At 33.5% G+C, this 9,436-nt stretch overlaps 1 long non-coding RNA gene across 1 annotated transcript; it reads right to left on the bottom strand.

Moving 5' to 3' along the window:
- Positions 1-5,998: 5,998 nt before the first annotated feature.
- LOC120350430 lies at positions 5,999-8,725 on the bottom strand. Its single transcript, XR_005570764.1, has 2 exons — positions 8,017-8,725; positions 5,999-6,837 (listed from the first exon to the last, which is right to left on the bottom strand). It is a non-coding gene; the product is annotated as an uncharacterized LOC120350430 (long non-coding RNA).
- Positions 8,726-9,436: the final 711 nt, after the last annotated feature.

The following is a 9,436-nucleotide window of genomic DNA, read 5'->3' as shown; positions in this document are numbered from 1 at the left end:
AGTTGTAGTCTGATCGTAGTTTCAAATATGTTGCCGCCAATCGTCATTATGTTATTCCCCTAAATTATTCTCGTTTAAGAATGAGGCTTATAGTTCAATGAGCAAAGAAAATTGTGTGAATGTACCACACCAGATTTTATAGGTTAGTAATTCTAATATTATTAATGATCATTATCCTGGCTCTACTCAACAGAAAAATTCCATTGACTGAGCCGTTGACTGCTTGACTAGTTACTCGAAATTGATAGTTGAATATGATGAATAAAATAGAATACTAATTATTTCTCATACAAACGTTGATAATATATTGAAATAAAATTATTATTTATATTATCTGCCGTATTACCAGTATCTGCCATACCGGCATGCTATAAATAAGAAACTAGGTACCCTACTGTATAGGGACACCTTATGTATGAATGCATGATTAAAACGATGTGGCATGTAAAATTATTCAACTTTTCGAGTGATTTCTATCTTTCTATAGCATAGACAGGAGCTGTATGTAGTACCTTTTCCAGGAATAGTGATAATAAATTAGTGAAAATTTTATCACTACGAAATTCTTGTTCAATTTATTGTGAATTTTATTGAAAGTTCGAGGTATCCTTGAGTCAAGAAAATCTAATGCAATTAGATTCAATGTAGTTTGCTGGGACCCTGCAAGTTACATTTTGTAAAATTGAACTTGGCGGTTACACTGAAAAGCAGTTTGTATCGGCGGAAGTACTGTATCAGAAACCATAAATATTAAAATTCAGTTATAACAGTTCAATGGCTTTAAATCTATTGATATTCAACTAAAAACCTAAAATTGAATAAATAAATAGAGCCCAACAATAGATTCAACTGATACAGTAAATATAAGTTATAATAATTATGTTGTGTTTCCGAAAAATAGCAAACAATATTTATAAATTACATTTTTGTGTGATCAGAATATTCAATGACTCTTAATAATATTGTCCTTCATAATATTCAACCAACAATATGAATCTGAACTCATTGACAAAATAATAATCTACAGTTCTGTAGAAAGATGCCACTTTCGACAAGTTGGAAAACGTTGCCTACGTTTGGTCAATAGAATTTTTCGGCCGGGGGTGGTGGATTTCCGCGAGTAAACCAAGCTTGTCGTGTGCGTGAAGCGACAAGCTGGATCGAAAAAAGATCTAGTTTGTCGTCGTCCCAGTTTGACGAAATAGCCCAATTTGTCCCATTTTTTTTTGGTTATGGTGATTTTAAGGGCTGGCGATTCTCTACAGTTAAGGGTGCAGGAACACACTGTGCGTTTTTAAAAAGACTTTATTCAGGCCGAGCCTGTACACTACAACTACATAATACAGAATATTGCTTAAGACTATTTTACATTGATTCTAATACCGTATTTATATGAAACAGTTACATTGATAACATTGGGGGAAGCTAGATTAGAAATTACACAATAAACAATAACAACTGATTAGACCAATTTAGTAATGGATTGTAAATAAGATATCAGTAATGGATTGGACTAAGTACATAGAAAGATAATATTAGGGAAAGCTAGATTAGACATTACACAATAAACAATAACAACTGATTAGACCAATTTAGTAATGGATTGCAATTAAGATATCAGTAATAGATTGGACTAAGTACATAGAAAGGTAATATTAGGGAAAGCTAGATTAGACATTACACAATAAACAATAACAACTGATTAGACCAATTTAGCCTTATATGTTGATTAATCATTGAACTGAGTATATAGAAAGTTATAATCTAACTTACGACCCCCCCAAGAGTACCCTCAATCTCTTTCATAATACTCACTTACTCCTGTACGTCTTCCATCTCTTTTCCCCTCATTACTCATAAGAATACCTTTAATCTTCTCCAAATACTCACCGACTTCTAATTTTTCTCTTTTCTCTTCTCCCTTTATTAATTCAAAGAATATCCTCATTCTCCCTCAAACACTCACATTCTTCTCTTGTCCTTATCCTTCTTATCCTGTCTCCTCCTTCCTGTATATTTCTCTTTATTATTTCCAAGAATATTCTCAATCAAGATACTCACCCGCTTACTCCTCCCACAACTCCAATTTTATTCACCAATCATCAGCTGAGCTCATCTATCAATTTGCAACTTGATCTGATCAGTTGAGATTAAACATGAAATGTTTTTGATGAAGATGAAAACTTCTTCAATAATCTCATTCACTGTAGGATAGTGTGAAGAAGACCAGATAGTGGTAGGATTTTACCTCTGTAAGGCTACAAAAACTAAGGCTAAATTATCATTTTATGTTGATTCAATCAATTCATAACATGTTAAAAAAACCGATAAATATGAAATGTTATTGTCATTATTTATCAAACTTCTCAATACATTTTACATAAATGATCAAATTTTTATTACGTGGATCTTTAAATAAGAGTGAGTGTTGAGTCTTATTTTCTGGTATAGGGTATGGGAGAAATGATATATGAGGTGAAGACAGGGTATATGGAGACTATTATCTGCCTTACATACTCTGTATAATATTCTAGTATTTACACTATGTTTTGAGTACTGTTCTAATATTTGCCAAAGCCATGAAATCACATTTTCACATTAATATTTTTCTCATGCAATATATTATTTATTACTTTTCTTTTGTAAGTTCTGAATATTTTATTTGAAAAACTATGAATACTCGAACACCATCTCTCTATTATTGTTTGGTGAACGACCCTAGTTCAATTATTCTAAAGCAGTTATGACATAACTGTAATCATAGTCCAAACTGCGTAGTTTTGTAGAGGAGAGTAGAGAAAAGATTAGCGAGACCAGAGCAGAGGTATCTTTGATAGTGGACAAAAGGACCTCTGGATGGTGACGCCATAGGGCATTGGCCTGGGTTCAGTGTACTCTACCAGTGCAAACAGCAATGGATTGGATGGATTCGGTGGAAGGTAGGATTGATCAAGTGCTGGGAGGGAGAAGGAGAACACTTCGCCTCCCGGAGTCAACTGGAAACTTTCCTGTCGTTTGTTTACGGGGATTCCCGGTAGGTCCTAGCGCCGGGAATATTCCTCGTATTCCTCCTCTAGTACATGAAATTGAATTTCATGTTGAATTTTTGCTCAGCTTTTTACAACAGTAAATGAACGAATGATGATTTTCTTTTGTTTTAAATGGGATTCCAACACTGATTCATCTTTTATTCATAACTAATCAATTTATGAATGTTGCTCAATTCCTGTTCAGCTATGTAAAATCTGTACTACAATTAATAAATGCATTATTACAATAGAAAAAAAATCTGGTGTGGTACACTCACACAACTTTCCTTGCTCATTGAACTATAAGCCTCATTCTTAAAGGAGAATGATTTAGGGGAATAACATAATGACGATTGGCGGCAACATAATATTTGAAACTACGATCAGACTTCTGTATATGTGCATAATTGTTTTAAAAGTACTTCTTCCTTTGTGTAAATTGTGAAATTCGATATTTTTTAAAAGTAGTCAAAACAGCTGTTTTACAGATGAAATATCTCGACTATATGTTCTTTTTATGAACTGCTCTACCTACCTACCTTATGCACGAGAAGGAGGCTACAAAGTCCATTTCTCAAGGATGAGGTGGACCCCACATTAGTTTTCCAGAAATGAGACTCATTCCAGTTAATAGAGCAGATAAATGACTATACAGGGTATGAATTGAAAATAATCGGTCGAGTCATTTTTGAGAAAATCGTGAAAAACATGGTTTTTTAGTGATTATCCGCCATTTTTCTCAATAATATTACGGAGCTCCTGAAATTTTCCCAGAAATGAGACTCATGTCAGTTGATAGGGCTTATAAATAGCTATCCATGGTATAAATTTGAAGAAAATCGTTAGAGCCGTTTTCGAGAAAACCGTGAAAAACATGGTTTTTTAGTGATTATCCGCCATGTTTCTCAATAATATTACGGAGCTCCTGAAATTTTCCCAGAAATGAGACTCATGTCAGTTGATAGGGCTTATAAATAGCTATCCATGGTATAAATTTGAAGAAAATCGTTAGAACCGTTTTCGAGAAAACCGTGAATAACATGGTTTTTTAGTGATTATCCGCCATTTTTCACAAAAATATTACGGAGCTCCTGCAATTTTCCCAGAAATGAGACTCATGTCAGTTGATAGGGCTTATAAATAGCTCTATCCATGGTATAAATTTGAAGAAAATCGTTAGAGCCGTTTTCGAGAAAACCGTGAAAAACATGGTTTTTTAGTAATTATCCGCAATTTTTTCCGCCATCTTGAATTGAATTTTATTGAATTTCTCATTGTCGGGTCCTCATGGTATAAGGACGTTAAGTTTAAAATTTCAAATCAATCGGTTGATTAGGAATGGAGTTATCGTGTTCACAGACATACACACATACACACACACACACACATACACACACACATACACACACACACATACACACACACACACACACACAGACCAACACCCAAAAATCATGTTTTTGGACTCAGGGGACCTTGAAACTTATAGAAAACTTGAAATTTGGGTACCTTTTTTTTGGAAAGCAATACTTTCCTTACCTATGGTAGTAGGGCAAGGAAAGTAATAATAAAAAATTCATATTAATATTTTTGAAAATTTATTAAATATGCTATTTATTTTTGCATCAACTTTGATTACTGGGTATTGAAAGTGCCTACTTTGAACATTTCAGAAAAATTCAATCTACATATTATTTTGGAGCAGGAGGAAAAGATCTTCGAGAAGGGAGTGAGTCTGGCTCTCAACTCCCTTGATGAAGAGGTTTTTTCAATTAATCGAAAGTAGTTTGTAATAGTTTGAATTGAGCTATTGATTTGATGATATCGATTGACTTATTTCTGCAGTGTTAACGAAATCTTTGCTGTGGGACAAAACTTGTGAAAAATTACAGATGCTCAGCTAGTATAGAGGCGTATCTGTGATTACCTGTGTAGTTGAATATTAGTTACGATATCTCATCTCAAGAAGATTCAGGCCATTTTGGGACTACTTTCCACAACTATTTGACTATGATTATCCGGGACTATTTGAGCAATAAAGCTTGAAGAAAGACCATGCTTACGTTCCATGAGGTCATGCCAGTTACTGTGCTTTTGTATGGCTCTAAAGCATGGATTCATAAAATTGAAATTTGAGCAGTATACAAGCGGTGAATATGCATTGATGGAAGGCTGTAAAAGAGGGGAAATTGTTATGAATGGGCCTTCAGAGGGTTGATGCAGCAGAAGCAGGGCCGTCAGAGGGTTGACGCGGCAGAAGCAGGGGGGCTTCTAGACTCTTCCAGCGCATTCGGGTTTGGCTCATGAAGCTGTCGACCAATGGCAAACGTGATCTGGAAGTCTCTGGCGATCTCCATGAACTGCGATTAGTCGATTAGTCGGACGTTTCGCCATACCTCTAGACCTTACTAGATTATTCTGCTCACCTTAAAGCTTATCTGAGTCGGCGAGTGAGTTGAAAAACTACAGTCATATTGTTCGCTTCTTCTAATCGTAACATACTAGTGATAAAGTGATAATATACTTTTGTAGTTGTTTATAAAGCTATTATTCTTGGTGACAGTTATTCTTATACAGCTATTTATACTAGTTAACGTACATTTGTGATAATTCTGTGTAATTTATTAGGTAGTTATCAGTTTATAGTTGTTTCTAGTTCACCTCAGTGTGTTATAGTTAAAGTGACCAGATTTTGAGGTACTGATAACGGGACAGCCACACAACCTTGGGGGGGGGGTTGTTGGGGTTTTATTGTATTTGTTGTAATAATGAAAGTTTGGAGAAAAAATTGAAATCATTCTTCATTATCATCATCATAAGCCTTTAGAACCCCTATTTATTAGAACCTTTTTTTTTTATTTTGATGCAAGGATACACCTCAACAAGTTTTTCGATTTGTTTCAGAAACACTCTAAACACTCTGTATAGTTTTTACCAAACAAGGAGAAAACAAATTGAAAAGCCACATATAGTCATTCACTTGAACTTTAATTGATATGTACTCACTGTTACATTTCTTTGGTTGGCAGTAAAAATTTAGAATAAATTTTGAATTACGTAACAAAATAAAGACTACTTGACTTACTATCTGGTGTGGAAAGGAGACTAGTTAATGAACAACATATTTGTAGAGAGAGATATGACTTTAATGGACCTGATTTTGTGAACATTACAAAATATATTTCAACTGACTAGAAATATTTTGACTAGAGATAATAAAGCGTTAAGAAATCAGGTAAGCCAAGATTAATACAGAGATCTTCAAAATAATAAATTATTTTAGCAAACAAGAAATTTAATAAAATATAAGGTTGAGAAGTTACTCAAACGGGAACTATTAGGACTCTAGTAAAATTCAAACTAAAACAAAACAAGTTTACAAAACCAACCTGTTCTTCACATTACAGAAAATTAACCTGTTAAATCTTATTTATAGCCCCTAGGCGCCTTCCATTATTTTCACCCCAAAGACTTTGATTGTGTCAGGGGTGATTAAACATTTTTAGAAAAGCTAATCACACCAAACACAGTCTGTATTGGCGAACCACTCCCCTTTTTGAAACAGTTTATAATCCACTTCGTTTTTCCTGTTTACACCTTTTCACGATGAATTATTTTTTCATACCTTGTTCCGTTGATCGTACTGGGTATTGTATTGATTTGATACTGACGGTTTGTTGCTATCCCTGACACGTCCTGCGAGTTCGTAGTACAGAGCCCGTTGTTAGAATCCACTGCGGCCGTCCTTATAATGATTCAAGGGTTCCTGGTCGATTGTGAAGGTGGTGGGTCGTCAACTCGTGAACCGCTGTTTGAAATGAAAAAACTAAATAATTTCGGTGTCTCTAGCAAGAGTTCAAAGCAACTAACACTGATACAAAACACAATTCTACGATCTAACTTCAAATTAAAATCAAAATACAGATGACCTAGAGACTACTCTGTCTTTGCTGTAACGTAGAATAACTACAAATCATAAATACAGCTGTTGCTTCAAGAAAAGTATGAAATTACCCTACTTCAGTTTACAGCAACTTAACCCTTGGACTACCAACCTTCTTCACATACACGGAATACCAACTGGGGTAACTGGGTCACCCCAACAAGATTTCTGTTTTATATCTTTATTCTATATATTTTCCATTAATTCATCTATGAAATGCATTACAAAAGCTTTTAATATAATTAAAAATAAATTTCTTTTGTTGAAAAATATGTTTTCAATCAAAAACTGACAGGACAAAAAATTGAGCATTCTATCAAATAGATGTAGGGGAAATGTTGTCAAATAATTAAATTATGGCTATAGAGAAGCATTTTTTTCAAATTTAGATTTCAAGTGATCATTATGAATCAGGTTTGGCGAAAAAATTATAATTGGACATTAAATTTATATCTTATGCATTCCGATAATGGATGGAATATACCAAAAAATTGCATGACATGGAATACCAAGCGGGGTAATAGAGTTACCCCAAGGATAAATCTGCTAATAATTGAAAAAATAAGAGGAATGAAATGATTTTATGAGAAAAAACAACTAAAGTGATATGTTTTTAACAAGTACTCAAGGTTTCAATGAAATACAACAACATTATCTACAAAAAAATGGGGAAAATGTGGGTTGGGGTAGTCCAATTACCCCGCTTGGTAGTGGAAGGGTTAAGAGCTGTAATAATTTACAAAAACAATAATGCTTACCAAAAATAATTTCTACTCCTTATCTCGTTAAGTTATTCCAATCGTTATGGTATCATGATTCCATAAATTAAATCGCTCAGTTGTTTTATTAAGTTACCTCAGTCAAAATTACTTTCAAGTAATTTAAAATAACAGGAAACAATACCTAACCTCAAAATGGTGACATGAGACGCCCTTGATAAAAGGTTACATCAGATCATAAACTGAAATCAAAAAATTTGATTGGAAAATCAATCTAATGAATCTATAAAATACAAGTTACAAATCTTTTTTATAAAATACTTACCTCTAAGCGGAAATTGTTCAAGAATAAAATCGAGCCATTTTCTTATCTCTTTCTTTCCTAGTTTTACATGAAATTTATTAAAGCATAATAGAAGAAAAAATAATACTTGAGAATATGTACAATTTGGTCACAACCAATCTACTACATATTTTGACTAGAATCCAGAACTAGGATAAATTGCAACTAAAAAATCGGGCAGAGATACACAGATGTTCCCTGGCTCCAAAGTTTTTCCAAGTGACGAGCAATGCTTTAGCAAAATCTTGGATACAGCTCAATCAGGCTTGCCAATTAATAGAGGACAAAAATTGATTCCCCTCATAAGCATACCTCTCTCTCAATAATAAAGTGATAGAGAAGACAAGTAGTGAGACTGATATCCCCAGTTCTCACACTGTAAACTGATCACATCTGTCAGGCAACAAGCGATAAGAAAACACAACTTCACTGACAAGAAAATTGTAATCTCTATTACCTCTCTATCTCTATCACTATCTCTATTACATCACGTCTCGATACTTTCCTGATGAATGAATCTTCTTTAATGTCAGGTTTGTCAACTAGGCTACTACTCCATTCCTCTATTACACTCTTTCTTCCAGCTTGTTTCAATGTGATATGTGGTTTAAAGAGCTATTTATAATTCAAAAATTAAAAAGAACTTCAAATTTAAAGGTTCAAATATGAAACTTGCAAGAGCAAAAATAACTTTTTCAGAACTGGGGACATTATTGTTTGAGGTGATCTTATAAACTGTTATCTTCATGTTTGAACGTTTATTTTCAAGTATCATTATATCTGAACTTTTATTCTCGAGTGAGTGTGAACATTTATCTCAGATTGATCGAACTTTTATCTTCATGTGTGAATTTTAATCTTCAAGTGAGTAACTTTTATTTTAGTATTAAAATCGCTATTGATCTGTGAATATCTGTGAACTCTGCAATATTTTTTGAAACTTAATCTAAAATGGTTGGGGAAGGTGTGACACAAGTTTATAAGTGAGAGAATTAAAAGCCGAACTCGAAGAGTGTGATTTGGATACAAATGCCTCAAAATCTGTTTTACAAAATCATCTTTGCAAAGCATTACTGACTCAGGGTGAGGATCCAGAAGCCTACTTATTCGAAATAGATTCCGAAGCCCTGATGGTGAGTAAATTTGAATCATTGAAAAATAAATTAGGAGAAAATAAATAATGATTGGCTTCATTAGAAAGTAAATTAGAAGAAAATAAATCATCATTGGGAAGTAAATTAGGAGAAAATAAATCATCATTGGGAAGTGAATTAGAAGAAAATGAATCATCATTGGAAAGTTAATAAGAAGAAAATGAATTATCTTTGGAAAGTAAATCTGGATCTCTGGAAAGTAAATTTGATGAGAAACTACAAGAAAACAATAAAATTTTGAAAGATCA

Source organism: Nilaparvata lugens, chromosome 3, assembly GCF_014356525.2.
Source record: "Nilaparvata lugens isolate BPH chromosome 3, ASM1435652v1, whole genome shotgun sequence".
In the NCBI taxonomy this organism is placed as follows: Eukaryota; Metazoa; Arthropoda; class Insecta; order Hemiptera; family Delphacidae; genus Nilaparvata; species Nilaparvata lugens.
This window is presented reverse-complemented; position numbering and strand designations above follow the sequence as displayed.